Source organism: Ovis aries, chromosome 10, assembly GCF_016772045.2.
Source record: "Ovis aries strain OAR_USU_Benz2616 breed Rambouillet chromosome 10, ARS-UI_Ramb_v3.0, whole genome shotgun sequence".
Taxonomy (NCBI): domain Eukaryota; kingdom Metazoa; phylum Chordata; class Mammalia; order Artiodactyla; family Bovidae; genus Ovis; species Ovis aries.
In genome coordinates, this window is record NC_056063.1 from 31035799 (window position 1) to 31055131 (window position 19333).

A 19333-nucleotide genomic window follows, 5' to 3' on the forward strand; every position below is an offset into this window, starting at 1 on the left:
CCAGGGGAGCTGTGCAGACATGCTGATACTGTTACCTACGTTTGGGAATAGCCTGGGGTCAGGTTGTGGGGGAAACACCTCCCTGGGGGGGTCTATTAGACTCTTTTGAAAGAAGACTGAATGGCGCTGAATCAGGGCGTGATAAAAGACTTCTAATATTACTCAGCCACAAAAAAGAACAAAATAGTGTGATTTGCAGAGATGTGGATGGATCTAGAGACTGTTATACAGAATGGAATGAGTCAGAGAGAGAAAAACAAATACCGCATGTTAACACATATATGTGGAATCTAGAAAAAGGGTACAGATGAACTTATCTGCAAAGCAGAAATAAAGACACAGATGTAGAGAACAAATTTATGGACATCAAGGGGAGTAAGGGCAGGATGGGATGAATTAGGAGATTAAGACTGACAGATGGACACTATTGATACTACATATAAAACAGATAACTAATGAGAACCACGGAGAAGGCAATGGCACCCCACTCCAGTACTCTTGCCTGGAAAATCCCATGGACGGAGGAGCCTGGTGGGCTGGAGTCCATGGGGTCGCTAGGAGTCGGACAGGACTGAGTGACTTCACTTTCACTTTTCACTTTCATGCGTTGGAGAAGGCAATGGCAACCCACTCCAGTGTTCTTGCCTGGAATCCCAAGAACCAACTGTCTAGCACCGGAAACTCTGCGCAGTGCTCTGTGGTGACCGAGATGGGAAGGAAATCTAAAAAGAGAGGACCTACGTATACATGTACAGCTGCTTCACGCTGCTGTACAGCAGGCACTAACACAATGTTGTAAAGCAACAATACTCCGATAAAATTAACTTTAAAAGTCCATTACCAGGAAAAAAAAAAAAAAACTTCTAGGTGGTCTCCTCACCCCATGTTGTCCCCAGTCTAGCCCGTTTTCTACCTGGCCCCACCTAGCCTTGCCAGCCTGGGAAGAGCCGAAGCATCTCACCACAGCTGCAGCTTTCAGGTTGCTCTTGGCCACACCTGACATGGGGCCGGTCCTTGGTCAGTGTTTGCTGAATGATTCCACTTGATTTCCAGTCTTCTCAGAAACCTGCCCTGGCTCTTCATATCCACTGAATAAACTCCACCTGTTTCCAACACGGTCCCCCCACCCCACTCCATTCCTTTCCATCAGTTTCATGTCTAAATCCTGTTTTTCAACCTTGCCATTTCAAAGTACCAAAGAATGGGTGTTTTTAACAACAGAAATGTGCTTTCTCCCAGTTCTGAGGCTGAAAGTCAGGTGTCACGGTATCAGCAGGGCTGGTTTCTTCTGGGTTCCCTCCTTGGAGACAGCAGTCTTCTCTCTGTGTTTGTCTGTGTCCATATTTGCTCAAAGTATAAGTTCACCAGTTGTATTAACTTACGACACAAACCCCCCAGCCTCATTTTAACTTCATTCCCTTAATACTCTCTTCCTAAAATTTTGTCTGAGTTCCATTCTCATCCCCTCTTCCTCCTTCCACCTTTTCTCCATCAACCTTTTCCCACCTTGCATAACACACACACCCCCCCCCCCAAGAGATCATTTCGTTCCTCCAAACCACCATAGTACCTCATGCTTTCTCTTGTGGACCTGACCATTTTGTACCTGGCACCATCTATTACCTTTTATTATATTTTATTTTGTACTATACTACCCTTTACTCTAGCTTTTATATGTGTTTTATCCTCACCTAGAATATAAGCGTCTCCTGGACAGATGCTATAACTCTGTCTCTCTCACATGACTTGATACATAGTAGGTGCTCAAAAAAAAATAGCTAATGAGTAAATGGACACCGTGAGAGATGACGATAAAGCAGTCATCGTCTGAGTGTGAGATGAGTTAAATAGATTATTGATGAATTATGTCTTACTGAAAAATAGTGCTTAGAGGGCAAGGAAGCAGAATCATGTGCCAGTTTATAATCAATATATGCTGACAAGACTAATGATGCATGCCAGGAAGGCTGGTGGGTCACCTGGCAGCGAAACTCAGGATGTCTTGGAGACAGGAGAAGGGAGTCCCATTGTTGAGAGAGCCAGCTCTGGTCCTAGAGTGCCTGGGTTTGATCTTGACCCTGTGACTCTGAAAAACTTGCATAACCTCTCTGGGCGTCAGCTTCCTCACCTGTGAATTGAAGATAATATATCAGTCGCCAACTCCCAGGCTCTGGTGGCACCTGGAATGTAGCACTTGGTAAATGTTAGCTATTATTATCACCAGTGATTTCAGATGTTTTTAAAGTACCACTGCTTCTGCCACTCACATCTAGCCCTTAAATGGTGATCATTAAATTCCGCTGCAAAAATATGAAAAGTTCTCTGAAAACATGACAGTTCCGCCCAAGAACCTGCAGTGCGAGCTGGGTTTAATTCTCCTCTGTGTGTCTCTGGACATCCGACATCGTGCTTGGACAGCAGGTAGAACTTGCTTGCGACGTGGTTGGGCCTTCGTGAAGTGTGACAGCCAAGCTAGGCCTTAATTATCCTGAGAAATGCCAGAACTCACTGGAAGCCATCGAGTTTGACAGTTCAAGAGCTAATTAACTCCAAACTCTGCTTCTTGGGTTGCCTCATTTGCAATTCTTGGCCACTTATTTTCCTAAGTCTTTTTTAAAATTCCTTTTGCGGTATCGTACAGGGTGAGAAGGCTGGGGGCCACAGATCAGCGGGGAGGGGGCTCTCGACAGACACTGTGGCTGAGTGGAGGTTCCGGGGAGCTGCAGGTGTGTAGGGGTGTCCCTGACCGTGTCTGACCTTGAATTGACAAGGGAGCTACGGAACGTGCAGGACCCAGCATGGAAAGGAACCCCAGGCAGTCCTGAGTCGCTCCCTTTCAGAGGTGGGAAGAGGGGGCTTCCTTCTCCCCTCTTCTCTATCTCAGGAGCATTTTGTCAGGGTTCAATTTTTAACTCCCACCACTTTTTAAATCCAAAGTCTTCATGAACAACAAAACAAAAATATACAGCGTGAAATAAGCCAGACACAAGAGGGCAAATATGATTCCACTCCAATGAAACATCTAGAACAGGCAAATTCCTAGAGACACAAAGCAGATCAGAGGTTCCCAGGGCCTGAGGTGGGGAGGAAGGAGTAAGGACTTATTGTTTAACGGGAGCAGAGATGCTGTTTGGGGTCATGTGACGAAAGGTTTGTAAAATGGATGGGGCTGAGAGTAAGAGCATAGCATCGTGGAGGTAGTAAGTGTCAGTGAACTGTACACTCAAAAATGATGAAAATGGCAAATTCCACGTCAGTACATTTCATCATAATTTTTAAAATGTTAAAAGGCAAAAGACAAAGTCTTTGTCCTGAATCCTCAGCGTTACATTTAGAACAGCAGGCTTGGACTTCTGCCCATGCACCAGGGACGCCAAGTGACCAGCAGTTCACAGGGCACGAGGTGCTTGCTGTCCAGCCTCTGTACCTTCGCATATGCTGTTCCCTGCCCTTCCGCCCCCACCCCCGTTCCTCTGGAAACTTGTGCCATCTTTAGAAACCTCAAGTCCATTGCCCCATTCTCAGTCCAGGCTTCTCTGCCCACCTCCCCTGCCCTCCCAGAAAGACCTGGTTTCTTCCTCCTGTGCACCTTCTGACACATCATCCTATTTACTACAGCACTTACCACCTTCTACTTTGATTTGTTTCCTTATTAAAAATATTATTACTCTTGTTGTTTAGTCGCTAAGTCATGTCCAACACCTTTGTGACCCTGTGGACTGTAGCCCGCCAGGCTCCTCTGTCCATGGTATTTCCCAGGCAAGAATACTGGAGTGGGTTGCCATTTCCTTCTCCAAGGGATCTTCCCAACCCAGGGAACGAACCCGCCTCTCCTGCATTGGCAGGTGGATTCTTTACCACTGAGCCACCTGCGAAGTAAAATTCATCCTATTTTTAGTGAACATCTCTGCATGGTTAATAAATACAGTTTGTATTTAAATATAACTGACACTGGGGAGTCCCTCCCCACGCCTCCACCCTCCACCAGCCCCTGACAGCCACTTTCCTATTTCTGATCTCTTTAGCCTTGCCTTTTCCAGAAAGTCACAGGAATGAGATCATCCAGTATGCACCCCGGTCTGTGGTGGCTATCCTTTCATTTATAAACCTGTGCTTTGTTGCACATTTGGGACCGGTCTTAGCCATCATTCCCAGAACTAAGCGTGGTATGAGGTCCATGGTGGTGCTCCGTGCCTGTGGGTGGAATGACAGAATGAGAGCAGGGTGCTACATCCTGTTTCTATTAGAAATAATCCCAGTGTGATGTCCGTGGCTTGGGGATACACGGGAGGCTCCAGGAAGGAGCAGAAGCAGCTATAGCAAGACAGTCACGACCAGAAACCTCAAGAGGTAAAGTCTGTCCAGCTCTTCCTTCCAGATGCCTGATGGTGAGGCCTGGTCAGCACTGGTCACCCCTGGGCCAGCACGGAGCTGGGGTGGAGGGGGCCACACCCAGCAGCAGAGGCTCTAGACAGGGCGGTCTGGTCCCTCCCTGGGACACTTCCTGGTGTGACACGTCTGGGACTCCAGGTCGGCCAGCCAAGGAGCAGCCTGGAGGGTTTCAAACCACACTTCTCCAGGGGGCAGTGAGCCCGGCTAGGGGACGGGGGTGGGCAGGATGTTGCGGGGCCAGTGGAGTCCTCAAAACCACCTAAACTTTGTCCTCTCTTACACACTGCCTGGGCTTCCCTGGTGGCCCAGGAATAAAGAATCCACCTGCTAGTACAAGAGACACAGATTCAATCCCTGGATCAGGAAGATCCCCTGGAGAAAGAAATGGCAACCCAGTCCAGTTTACTTACTGGGAGAACCCCGTTCACAAAGGAGCCTAGAGGCGACAGTCCACGTGCCCAGTAGTTGGACACGACTGAGCGACTAAACAACAGCGTGGTCCAGATCCCCATTCCTCCCCCTAACTCACCCCTGGCACACACATTCAGAGGATCCTTCGATTGCTCTAACACTGGGGAAACAGCCACTTGAGTGGACTCTTTTCCACTGTGGTTTTCTGTGTACGTTTCCCAGAAAAGCCCAGGGAAGTCCTTGTTCCACATCCCAAGCTGCTAACTGTGGGTGGCCTCTGTAGGAGGTTCCTGCCTCTCCTTCCTTCCAGGCTTTGTTCCATCTTTCATGAGCCCCTCCCTGGGGGGCTCCTGGAGGACCAAGGGCATCACCAGGTCCTTGGGCCATCTTGCAGCACAGCCCTGAGGAAAAGAGAAACTGTGACAGTGTCAGGACCACGTGGTAGATGCCAAATAAAAATCTGTTCAATAACTGGGATCAATAAATCACGATCAATAGTCCAGATGTTTGACACTCGCCACCTCCTTCTCAGCCCTCAGTTTAGAATGCTCGCTGCCTCTAGATCTTTTTCTTGGATAGAGACAGAAAGAAAATAATCCATCACTTATGCTTCTGGTAACTGGTTAAATTAATTAATGGGCACGAGGGTAGGAGCTTATGGTTGAAGTGACATTTGGAGAATATGGCATGGGTGCTAAATCTAGGTCTTACTCTTGCGATCATTGACAATTAATTGGCTTTAAAAATCACTACTTTGTTTTCCTGTAGAAGTAAAAAAAAAAAAAAATTTAAATCCCTATCCTGGGTCAGAAGAATAAGAATAATTTTTAGGCTTTGCAGATTTGAAGTGACATTTTTAAAACTGTGTCCCTTGCATCATCTAGCTAACAGATGTGCTTTCACTTTCTCTTCTAACTCTCAGCTTTGGTTAGGCTGCAGGAATGAGGAAGCTAATTGCCCCCTGAACTCGTGCAGACACTTGGCCCCAGCTATGCAGGTCAGAGGCGCGGCTCACACGCACACCACGGTGGCAGCATGGAACCCGGTCTTTCCGGTGATGAGGCCACTGGACTCAGTCTTCCCAGAACCACGCCATTTGTAGGTGCATTTCACGGTAATGCATTAATACCCATTAGAATGACTCTATTGATCCTACAGACATGAGCCAGCCTCACAAATCCTGCAATCGTGATATCTGAAGACTCTCCAGATAGACAGGAAGCAATAACTGGAGCTGCAGGACGTGGGAAGGAACGGGTCTGAAGGCTTTGCTGCCTCTCCAGGGGCCTGGAGCCATTGCACCAGATCAGCAGGCATCTGTGGTGTGACGCAGGGGGCTGCCTGCCATGACCCCACCAGCACCAGTGTGCAGTGGGAAAAAAGTACGGCGTTCTTTTGAACCAACCGAGCTAGAATGCTGGTTCCTACTGGAAGGGCTGTGAGGCTTTCAGCAAATCTCTCGACCTCTCTGAGCTTCTTCTGGAATATGGGGCTGATATCCCTATCCTCCCAGGACGGTCAAAAGCACTCAAGGAGGTGTCACAAGGCACGCAGAAGGCATGGTTCTTTCTGCTCCCCTGCCCACATCCAGAGAAGGAGACCTTCCAAAGCTCGTCCTTGTTATGGGGTGGGGGTGGCGCAGATCAGCCCTGACGGACAGCAGAGGCAGCGTGTTGTAACAGGGACTGGAAATCAGGAGGAGTCTGGAAGGTGGAATACTACAGGGCTTGTGCTGCTGTGTGGAGAGAACCAGGGGTACCCAAGGGCGATCACTGTACCTACTGGGGCTCACAAAAACAGAGGAGGAGGACCAAAACAAGCCAGGGCATTAAGAATAAGCATGCTCTTAGGACTACCTGGTTGAGACTCCATGCTTCCACTGCTTGAATCTGCCCCATGGAACTCATGGAAGTTCATGGAGGCTGAATCAAGGCTGTTTCCTGTAATCAAGGAAATGGGGACGGAGAAAGACCTTGTGCCTAGGAGTCCGACTGGGCCCTGCTTGGTATGGCTTCTTGTCAAAAATCGCCACATCGCTCCCATCTGTACACTCACCTCTTCTCCTCTGGGTGCACATCTCAACACCCAGCCAAGTGAACACTTTCACTCTACTCCCTGCTGCTAAGTCTGGGCTTTGTGCTCCCAGCCGCTTCACTTCCACATACCAGGCCAGCCATTTAAATGTCCATATGTTCCCAGCATGGCTCTGTGGGGGCACTTGTGACTCTGAATGTAAAACAGGAGACTCCATCTAATGCAGAAACTCAGAAAAGCCCCCTCAGGACCGGCTCACTCAATCATCTCCATCACAAAACCCTGGCGGTCATGATGTTGCGTTGATTTACCCCAAACTCAGACTTGGTCCTCAGTCGCTGAATAAGCACGTGATTGAGAGGCTCTCTGTGTAATTCAATCATGCGCATCCCAGGAGCAAGGAAGCATTTGGATAACATGGCAGTTTTTTTCGCATTGAACAGCTTTGACTGGCTCAGAGGTAGTACCAATAGGATATTATTTCCCTGGGGAAATTTTCTTCTGATGATGCATATTGAGCTTGCAGCCTCTAGACATATGCAGATTTTGAGAATTTTTCTTTTTCCCCCAAAGCCATTTTTGTTTGGTTGGTTTGCTTTTACTCTGATGGTTCCGTGTGTTTATTATTATTACCTTGGCTCTAGGATATTTCCCTCCACTTTTTACACTTCTGTCCTCAGCCAGTTGGTCACAATGCTGGAGGTGATCTTCCCATAGCCTCTGACCACACCTCTGGAAGCAAGAGATGGAAACTTGAAGGGCTGTCCTTGCCCATTGTACCTGGACATCAACTATAAATTGGCACTTGCCATCTACCTCTACAGGGATTAAATCATGTGTTGCTGATATTCAACACCCCGTGAAAGGAGTTCCGGGTGGCAATCAGGAATGAGGCACTCTGTGCTGGTGGTGGGTGGTATAGAGGGGAACCTGGCAGAACAGGTCTTCAGATAGTTAGATATTTTCAGAGGTCAACTTTATGAGCCCAATTCTCATAACTCCTCATATCAAGAAAAGCACTAAAATCCTTCATGGTGATACCTGCTTCTTGTGACTGGCAGGAACTTTTTGCAAAAAAAAAATCATACGCTTGATTGCATGTACTTCTGACCTCCCCACCCCTTCGCCTCTTTGGAGCAGTTTCTCATAGCAATCTGAAGTGCTGCCTCCTTGGTTATAGTCCTCACTTTGCCCCCAAATAAAACTTAACTCGGAACTCTCATAGTGTGCAGTTTTTAAGTTGACGTGAGCATGGAAGAATGTACCTTGGAGGGTTAGTATGGAACACAGGTGATTCAGTCTCAGCCTACAGAAAGACTTCCTTTCTCAGGGAGCATTTTTAAAGGATAATAACTACTATTCTCCAGATTAATCTTGGTCAGAAGCTAATAACTAGCATCCAGCATCACCTCTAAGGCACACTCATGTCAGACAGAGAACATATATCTCAAGAGAGAGAGGAGTCATTTGGGACACACTCCTCATTCCACACACCAACAATAAATCAGTGAAGTATCATAACATATTCAGAAATCCAGAGGTAAGGTAGATTCATTGAATACAAGCCTCTCAAGCCCTTTGGCTATTGGTCTAAAGCAAAGTTATATGTAGGAAGAATGAAAATCCATCCCACTTGGACCGCTGCAGAAATTTCCTCTTATATTCATCACATAATCTGATTTAGGTGGTGCCATTGCCCAAGGAAGTTGGAATGTGAGTGAAATGTGTTTGGGGGCAGCAACCAGACTTTCAGACTTCTGGCCTCCAAGACTGTGAGAGAATACATTTCTGTTAAGTACACTGCCATCTGTTCTGGAGCCCTAGCAAGCTAACACAGCGGTCACCTCACGCCAGGCCAGCATAACTGGAACAAACTTTATTAGGTCCTTTACGGCCAAGGGAACATTTTTCTGGTCTCAGTAATGGCACCTTTATTTTGATAGGACTGCCATCTTCAAAATTGTCTTAGGGATGTATATTCATTCCATGTTCTAAAAAGATTAATCACACATGTGCGTGCATATCTATATCCATCCACTAAGTTGTATTTCATTTTTTAAAAATTGTTCGGTTTTATTTTCAGAATTGAATTAAATAATTCAAAAATTTCCACAAAATAGGTGACCCCTGTTTACATTTTTATCATTTTAACAGCTCTGGGGCAATGTTACTGTCCCCTCTTGAGTGCCACCCAATCCCCAGCAGGCACCCTATGCTATCGTAAATGTCTGATTGCCAGCCCTTGATGGAGAAGAAAATTGTCCTCTGGCAGCTTCCCTGGTGGTTCAGATGGTAAAGAATCTGCCTGCAATGTGTGAGGTCCAGGTTTGATCCCTGGGTTGGGAAGATCACCTGGAGAAGGGAAAGGCTACCCGCTTCAGTGTTCTTGCCTGGAAAAACCCCCAGGGACAGAGGAGCCTGGTGGGCTACAGACCGTGAGGTTGCAAAGAGTCAGATACGACTGAGTGAGTAACACTTTCACTTTTAGTGTCAACGAGACACCATGCTACCTGAAGGCAATTTGAGGAAGAGGAGTCATCCCCTATGGGTGAGAATTAAGGCTTAAATTCAGACCTATTGGAGATCACACATCCTGAACTAGAGAATTCATCTCGCCATCTTGGTTTCTGCTACCCAAAAGGAAGTAGGCATTTGATGACTTTCATAAAGACTCACTGAACGTGATAACTTGAGCCTCAAAGTTGATTTTATTTTAGGCTTAATGTTCAGGCTTCAGGATTAATTTTTAACCAATTAGTCTGCTTTTCATGGTCACAAGACTGTTTTTCACCAGCTCATTGGAACAGCCTCGGCATTGTACACTGAATAGAATTCAGTCCTGCCTTTCACACTTTCTATCTCACCGATGTTTTGGTTTCGGTTTTGAGTTTAGTTTTGTGTTTTCTGGCTGCAACTGATCTGAGTAAGGAGAGTCCAAAGGAGACTTTTAAAGCAATTTTATAAGAGTTTATATGATCACTGGGAAATATATATCATGTTCCTTTAAGTGGAAAAAGTAGAACACAAAATCAGCTTATGATTCTAAGCAATCACATTTTAAGAATCAGCTCTTTGAAATGGGAAAATTGCAAATCTCATTTATAAAATCATTTTTTAATGCAAGAGAGAACTTCTGGCAGCTTTGCAGTTGAGAACTTTATGCGTCCTGAATTAACGAGAGACTAACCTACCTGCTATAGGTCAGTTGACAAGGCAGAATAAAAAACACAGTCTTTAAAAACAAAGGCCTTCCTTTTCTGTAGAAAGTGTGTTTGGCAGAAGATACAGACACAGGCTCATCACATATATATTAAAAATGAATAATCCTGAGTACAGAAAGTGAACTGAATAGAATCATACAAAATGTCAACAGGCTTGTTTTTAATGGCATTAGGAAGTGAAGGGATTGATCCTTTTTTTCTACTCTTCAATAGAAATACATCATTCTATTACAATGGCAAAATGTAATAAAATTAATTGTTGAAATGATCAAAGAGGAAGCCTGGTGCCATGGAACATGTCTACAGACAGCTGGGAAACAATCACGGTTGACAGAACCTGCTGTTACTCTGTTACCAAGGGTGAGGAGTGGCCCAATTTGGTTGAAAAACGCTCACACCAAAACCAAAAGGCAGGCCAGCAGCAGCAGGCTTGCCAGGTGAAGCCCCCCATCACCAACTCCCAGCCAATGGCCCGAGACCAGCCCTCGCCATGCTCAAGCGTCATGGCACCCAAATAGGCACCATTTTTGTAGTGTCAAGCTCCTATAGTCTTTCATCCCAGGCTGCTTTGATGTGTTCAAATGAAGCGCTGAGAATTTTTAGAGCAGAGAAAGCAATGAAGAGCCTGGCTCCCCAATCTGTCCATCTGGATAGAAACACTTTGAATCCAGAGAACTTCTGGCACCTTCACAGTTGAGGACTGTGTGTGCCCTGGAATTAGCAAGAGAGACTAAACCACTTATCACAGGATATTTGGCCTGGTAGGATGAAAAAGACTGTCTTAAATAAGGAAAAAAAAAAAAAAAGCCTTCCTCTAATGTGGGAAGTAAGCTTTGCAGAGGATATCCCTATAGGAAAAAAAAATATTAACCCTGAGGATATTAAAGAGGTGGCTAAGGAGGATTTTCATTCATTCATTCATCACTCATTCATTCACACAACCAGCCACTAACACCAGCTCTGTGCACATGTCCTTAAAACAGTGCTTCTTAGGGTGTGGGCCCAGAAATAGCAGCATTACCCAAGAATTTTTTAGAAATGCAAGTTCTCAGATCATGCACCAAAGTACCGAATCATAGTCTCCAGAGTTGGGAGCCAGAAGTCTATGGGGGAATTTTCTCTCTTTCTGTAATTTTAATCTTTTTTTTTGGCAATGCAACTCAGCATATTGGATCTTAGTTCCCTAACCAGGGATCAAACATGTGCCCCCTACATTGAAAGTGTGAAGTCTTGATCACTGGACTGCTAGGGAAGCCCCAATCTGTGCTTTAACAAGCCTTCTACCTGGCTCCTGTGGCTCCTAGAGTTTGAGGACCACTGGACTTGTGTATGACTATGTTATAGGGGAGTGGGGAGAAATTACTGGCAGCATTTTGAGTAAAAGAACCAAGAACAGTATGTGGAAGGTGTTCGATGTTCTAGGGAAGTCCAGCGAGTGAGGCAGCCCCTTACCCCATAGGCAGGATTTTCCAGAAGCTTTTACTTGCACCAAATGTCCAATTCTGTGGCAGCCTCAGTGTCTATTTCTGTAAGATTCAGCCATACTACTCTCTTAGGATATCTGACAATACTGGACCCTCTCAGTTCAACATGGTGGTGATTTAAAGTTGTTTCCATTGGCTTCTAGAATGAACTCAACGGAGAGGACTCAAAGTAAACATATTTCTACCCGCTGATGCTGATGATCTTTGATCAGAATGTCTTCGTGCTCTTAGGACACAGCTATTGTCCAGACCTCATGGCCCACCTAAGCTTGCCAAAAGGCATTCTGGAAACCCCAAATAACTGTGGAAGATGCCATCCAATAGGTATTAATAGCTAGAGCCACATGGCTCACTTAGAACCAAGGCTTCCTATGTACAAGGATATCAACTTGTTTCTTTTAGCAAGTTCCCTTCTTTATTCCTCGCAGCATCATCCTTAGCTGATATAGTAATTATACAGATGAGCCATCCTATCAGATTTAGGAGGCCTGGGCACAGTTGTGCAGGCAGAGGCTCTGCCCATGCCATGAGCCACATCCAGGATTTCCCTGGTCAAAGGGCTTCTTTGCTGCCGAATATGCAGTGTCTCATATGTTATCTGCTTCTCTGATTCATGTCCCAGGGATGCAGCTAAGGGGTTAATGCAACTTTGCAGCGACAGCTGTCTGCTTACTCCCTTGCCTCCTGCTGTTGTCCAGTCACTCAGTTGTGTCCGACTCTTTGCCACCCCATGGATTGCAGCACACCAGGCTTCCCTGTCCTTCACTATTTCCCAGAGTTTGTTCATCTCATGTCCATTGAGTCAATGATGCCACCCAACCATCTCATCCTCTGTTGTCCCCTTCTCCTCCTGCCCTCAATCTTTCCCACCATCAGGGTCTTTTCCAATGAGTCAGCTCTTCCCATGAGGTGGCCAAATTATTGGAGTTTCAGCTTCAGCATCAGTCCTTCCAGTGAGTATTCAGAGCTGATTTCCTTTAGGATTGACTGGTTTAATCTCCTTGCAGTCCAAAGGACTCTCATGAGTCTTCTCCAACACCACAGTTCAAAAGCATCAATTCTTCAGCACTCAGCTTTCTTTATAGTCCAACTCTCACATCCATACATGACCACTGGAGAAACCATAGCTCTGATTATATGGATCTTTGTCCACAAAGTGAAGTCTCTGTGTTTTAATACGCTATCTTGGTGTATCATAGTTATTCTTCCAAGTAGCAAGCATCTTTTAATTTCATTAATGGCTTAATTTTGGATCCCACCCAAATAGCCATGCTTTGGAGAGAATCACCCAGCTGAGGTTGCATTTGTTGTCTCTACAGTGGACATCCTCCTCCTAGGTCTGAACTGGAGGACTGGGCTTACGTTTCCCATGACTAATGCACATCTTTATTTAAATTCCATCACAGAAGAACCTACGACCTACAGCAACTAGTCACAGCAGTTGAAAATGATGTAATTATCACCGTGTATCGAGTACGTACAAAGTGCTAAGATTTATACTACTAGTTCCTGATAGAACCTCGAAACAACTCTCTACAGGAGATTTTATTATCCTATTTTGCAGCTGTAGAAACTGAAGCTCAGAGAAGTTAAGTCATTTGTTCAGAGTGATACAGCAAGAAAGCTGCATGACTAAGATTTGAATTCAGGTCCATCTGATTTTCTCGTGCTCTTGTGCCTCTCTGATATGCCAAGAGCAAAAGGATAGGGCTGTGACCACCATTTGATTAAAGAAGACACGATTCTCTCTTCCATAAATGGGCCCTGGCCAGGGCTCAGACAAAGCAGTCCAAGCTAATGGGATTTCTTATCAGCCTAAGAGTCAATGGAGGAGAATTCATCCATAAATGATAGATTCCAAAGCAGGCAAATACATTTCGTCTCACTAATTCTGAATACTGATTAATGGGTGCTTGAACTGTTGTGTTGAGAAAGATTCTGAAGCCTGATGGAGCCCCAGAGCAAGGAAAGCTGTGATACGTGGAGGATACCTGCCCTCGAGAGAGAATTTGCTGCAATATCCTTCCTATAAGTGATGTATCCTGGCAGCCAGAGTCTTTGTTATTTTTTGCCACATGGTGAGACTTGTGGAACCTTTGTTGCCTGACCAGGGATTGACCCTATGCCCCCTGCAGTGAGCACAGTGTCTTAACCACCGGACCACCGAGGAAGTCCCAGGAGTCTTTTATTTTCCCCAGGACTCTTAAAATGTAGGCTCAGGCCTTGAATTTAGATCATGTGCTAAGTCAAAAATTGCCATAGAAAATTAGGTATTAATTTGATGAGCTTAATAAATGCAGTGCTGTTCACCAGTTCTGCGTGATGTGGGAACTACGGTTCACACCGTAGATCAGATTGGAATGAATGGCACAGGCATGCCTCGTTTTAAGGAAACTTGACTTTCAAAACCCAAACTCATAAAATAACAAGATGCTTTCAAAAAGCAGCATCCCACTGCCACGCCATATGTATCCAAAACTTGCAAAGCGTCATTTATAATCTTTGTGACAAAAGAGGGAGTAGGGCAAGAAGCATAACTATCGGGAATCATTATAGAAGAGCAGTCAGGGAGGAGGATTTATAAAACTGATGCTGGAGTATAGGACCAGAGAAGTGAGGATTCAATGTATCAAAATTTTAACTGACATGACTTTTCAAGAACAGGTTTTTCAAAGAAAGGCTTAGCTATTGAGAATCTTTTTTTGTTATTTATTTATTTGTTCAAGGAGATCACACCAGTCAATCCTAAAGGAAATAACCCCTGAATACTCATTGGAAAGGCTGATGGTGAAGCTAAAGCTCCAATAATTTGGCCACCTGATGGGATGAGCTGACTCATTGGAAAAGTCCCTGATGCTGGGTAAGATTGAAGGCAAAGGGAGAAAGAGACAGCAGAGGACGAGATGGTTTGATAGCATCACTGACTTAATAGACATGAATTTGAGCAAACTCCAAGAACCAGTGAAGGACAGGAAAGCCTAGTGTGCTGCAATCTATGGGGTCACAAAGAGGTGTACACTGAACAACACATTTTTTAAGTCTTTACTGAATTTGTTACAATATTGCTTCTGTTTCATGTCTTGGTATTTTGGCCCCCTAGGCACATGGATTCTTAGTTCCCCAACCAGGGATCAAACCCACACCCCCTGCATTGGAAGGCAAAGTCTTAACCACTGGACCACCAGGGAAGTTTCCTGATATTCTTAAGAAGAAAAACCTCAGTGGAGGAGGAAAGATCTCTATACCCAGTCCTTATAGTCTGTTCCACAAGGTGATTTCACATTTGTTCCAATGGCATGATGCTGTGTCTTCACTGGAATCTGGTATCTTCAGGAAGCTTTCACACACTTGGAGCAACCTGCCTCTGGAATCAAATCATCACCCCAAGGGACCTTGGAACCAAGGGAGACCCAGGGTGGAAGGCTTTTCAGAGACGACCAGCACCTCCTAGACCCACATGGAGCCACTGCCTGAGACAGGCTCTTGGAGACCAGACTAGAATTTGACGCCACCTATACTGGAACTAACAAGAGTTTGGTGTGACTTTGCTCAGAAGTCTGAAAGAATTGCTTGATTTTCTGTTTCCGTTTCTATTAAAACTATGCAAGAGTCACTGTTTTCTGATTAAAACACAATTTCATATTGGGAACATCTTGTACGATCACAATAATATCGGGGGACTGTTTATATTTAATGAGCTTTCAAAGTACATCTGCAGTGTACTTTACCACCAGAAGAAGAGGTGACCAAATGGCACGCGATCAGAGTTTGAAAGCCTGCAAAGCGCATCTGACATTTCATTATCACTGGCATTGACTTCACAGAAGCAGTTGTCTTCTGGGCTGTGGGATGAACCACCTGCATGAACCCAGTGGGCCACTGAAGTACCCCTGTGAGTCAGCCCCATGCAGGGCCAGTCAAGTTCCACCGAGCAAGTAGATCCCGTTGGCTGGGAAGGATGGAAAGCTGAGATCACCTCTAGCTATACAGCAGTCCCTGTTTCTCCTACTCATTTGGAAGAAGAAACTTACAGGAAGTATATGTTGTTCAGTCACTCAGTCTTGTCCGACTCTTTGCGACCCCATGAACTGCAGCACACCAGGCTTCCCTGTCCTTCACTATCCCCCGGAGCTCACTCAAACTCACGTCCATCAAGTCGGTGATGTCACCCAACCATCTCACCCTCTGTCACTCCCTTCTCTTCCTGCCCTCACTCTTTCCCAGCATCAGGGTCTTTTCCAATGAGTCGGCCAAATTATTGGAGCTTCATCTTGAGCATCAGTCCTTCCAATGAATATTCAGGGTTAATTTCCTTCAGGACTGACTGGTTTGATCTCCTTGTAGTCCAGGGGACTCTGATGATCACAAAAACTTGTACCTTGACAGAGGGTTTTCTAGGATTCACAGTTAGAAATACTACATTTGACATCATGACCGAATACACATATCCACAAAAATATGGCTGAAATAAAAGACTCATGAAACAATAGTTAGCCTTACTCTATAGAATACATTCTCATGTGTTCCACTTGATTTCGTATTTTGAAAAATGCTGAAAGTCTGTTTGGAACATCAGAGAAAGTTCTCTGATGATAGAAATGGGCTCTGTCTACACTGCCTAAAAGGGACCATGAGCCACATGGGGTTATTGAGCATTTGAAATGTGCTGGTGCGACTGAAGAACTCAATTTAAAATTTTGTTTGAAGCTAAATTTAAGTAACCATGAGGACAACCTGTATCCAATGGCTATCATACTGGATAGCTCAACTTGGAAAACTGCTCGGTAGCATTTACTAGAAATAAACATGTCCCAACCCTGGGACCCAGCAATTCCAGTCATAGGTGAAGAACTGACTGCTGGGAAAGACCCTGGTGCTGGGAAAGACTGAAGGCAGGAGGAGAAGGGGACGACAGAGGATGAGATGGCTGGATGGGGTCACCGACTCGATGGACGTGAGTTTGAGCAAACTCCGGAATTGGTGATGGACAGGGAAGCCTGGTGTGCTCCAGTCCACAGGGTCGCAAAGAGTCGGACATGACTGACCAACTGAACTGAAGGCACATACCCAAGGAAAAATGAGTGAATATGTCCATCAGAGGACTTCGAAAGTCACAGCACAAAGCTAGAAATAAACCAAATGTTTAACCATTTGAATTAGTTTCTTAACATGCAAATTATTCATACAATAATCTACCACAGAGCAATAAAAAAAAAAGAACAACTCCCATACAGATACAGCATTTGGTTGAAAGAAGCCAGATAAAAGAGTATCATTATAGGATTTTTACTTATTTGATGATTACGAACGGGCAAGGTAGGACCTCCCTTGTGGTTTAGTGGTTAAGACTTCCCTTTCCTGTGCAGGGGGCACGAGTTCAATCCCTGACTGGGGAACTAGATCCCACCTGCCATACAGCATGGCCAAAAAAAAATGTGTGTGTTTTTTTTCAATAAAGAATATGCAAACCAGTGTTTGTCTGGTCCCATCACTTCATGGGAGATAGATGGGAAACAGTGGAAACAGTGTCAGACTTTATTTTGGGGGGCTCCAAAATCACTGCAGATGGTGACTGCAGCCATGAAATTAAAAGATGCTTACTCCTTGGAAGGAAAGTTCTGACCAACCTAGATAGCATATTCAAAAGCAGAGACATTACTTTGCCAACAAAGGTCCGTCTAGTCAAGGCTATGGTTTTTCCAGTGGTCATATATGGATGTGAGAGTTGGACTATAAAGAAAGCTGAGGACTGAAGAACTGATGCTTTTGAACTGTGGTGTTGGAGAAGACTCTTGAAAGTCCCTTGGACGGCAAGGAGGTCCAACCAGTCCATCCTAAAGGAGATCAGCCCTGGGTGTTCATTGGAAGGACTGATGGTGAAGCTGAAGCTCCAATACTTTGGCCACATCATGGGAAGAGCTGACTCATTGAAAAGGACCCTGATGCTGGGAGGGATTGGGGACAGGAGGAGAAGGGGATGACAGAGGATGAGATGGCTTGATGGCATCACTTACTCGATGGACATGAGTTTGAGTAAACTCTGGGAGTTGGTGATGGACAGGGAGGCCTGGCATGCTGCGATTCATGGGCTCACAAAGAGTCGGACACGACTGAGTGGCTGCACTGAACTGAGGGAAGTAAGTGGGTATTTACTGGGATGTCACAGGCGGGCACTTCCTGGGTTGCTGCAGATGTTCTATACCTTGATTTGGGCTTTGGTTGGTTTTATGTATAAACGTGTGCTAGGTCGCTTCAGTCATGTCCGACTCTGCAACCCTATGGACTGTAGCCCACCAGGTTCCTCTGTCCACGGGATTCTCCAGGCAAGAATACTGGAGTGGGCTGCTGTGCCCTCCTCCAGGGGATCTTCCCCACCCAGGGATCGAGCCCACGTCTCTTGCGGCTCTTGCATTGCAGGGGAATTCTTCACTGCTGAGCCACCAGGGATGCCCCGTTATGCAGATATAGATATAGATAGATAGACACTGCACACACACACATATACAAACATATACACATTTCTGAGCTATATAGTACATTTAAGATTTATTTACTTTGTTGTACACATTATGCTTCAATTAAAAAGTTTTAAAGGATGCTGGTTCTCAGTCCCTAGTTGATCTTAGGATTCTCTGCTGGGTTGGGACCTGCAGTCTGAACAACAGTGCTGACACAGATGTACCTGGCCGCCTCTTCTAGCACATGAGTTCTTCATGGAAAGGAAGGGCAGGAGTGTCGAAGGGTGCTTTCTTGCTCTGGCCTGGATTTCTTTCCATTTTCTCCCTGGCTCTTGTGGCTCCCACATTCTGATATCTTTCTCCCTTTGGGTAGAAGAGCTGATATAAATGTACATGGAATCAAGTCAGTATGTGCATCACCCCACGCTTTTTCCTCTTCACGGCAGCTGGTCCGTCTGTTCTGTGTTCCCTGCCTTTATCTGTTTGCCTGGTCCCCGGACAACACGGGGAGAATCAGGCAGGTGAATGTAGCGGTAAGAAAGGGGCTCTGTAGTCACGAGCCGGCACTGTGCTTCCCCTTCTCTTCTCCCTGTTGCCAAGAGAAGGCCTCTCACGTGCAGACAGCGAGTGCCCTTGTCCACACACCCCAGACCCAGCCCAGTGGCTGGAAGCACTGTCCTCCCCACCTGACCAGAAGGGCAGCGGGTCTGCTCCACACTGGGCTAATAGCTGATGTTCTGCCTGGCACTGCCCACTTGCTTACTGAGGATCAACAAGACGAGATACCCCAGCACTCCAAGAGGCACACAGCCACCTGGAGGAAGCCCGAGAAGGAGGGTCACAAAGCAGTTTGCTGAGAAAACCTGGGATGGAAAGTGCCAGGGAGGACATAGTGACTAACAGGGGAACACCTCAAGGACCGAAGGGAAAAGAAGCCAGGATATGGGATCTAGGTGGGAAAGGGGAGAACTTGTAAGTATGGAGCCCCCACCCCAGGAAAACAGGGTGAGTTATGGATGGAAGAGGGGTTAGGGCACATGTCCAAGGTCTGAGACCATATGAAAATAATGAAGGAATTAGTGAGGGGGTGAGGGAGGAGAACTGAGACTTATCAAATGCCTTCTAAGTGTAGATTCTTCAACACTTCTGATCTCATTCAATCCTCACAATCACCCTCTGGATAGGTAGCAGTCTACCCACTATACAGATGAGAAAGTTGAGGCTTATTCATGCTGAAGACCTTGGCCTAGTTGTACAGCTAAGACTCGAACTGATGCTGTGCAGTTGTGAAGTCTATGCGCCTTCTGCTCTGTCTAGTGAGTGACCCCCCTGC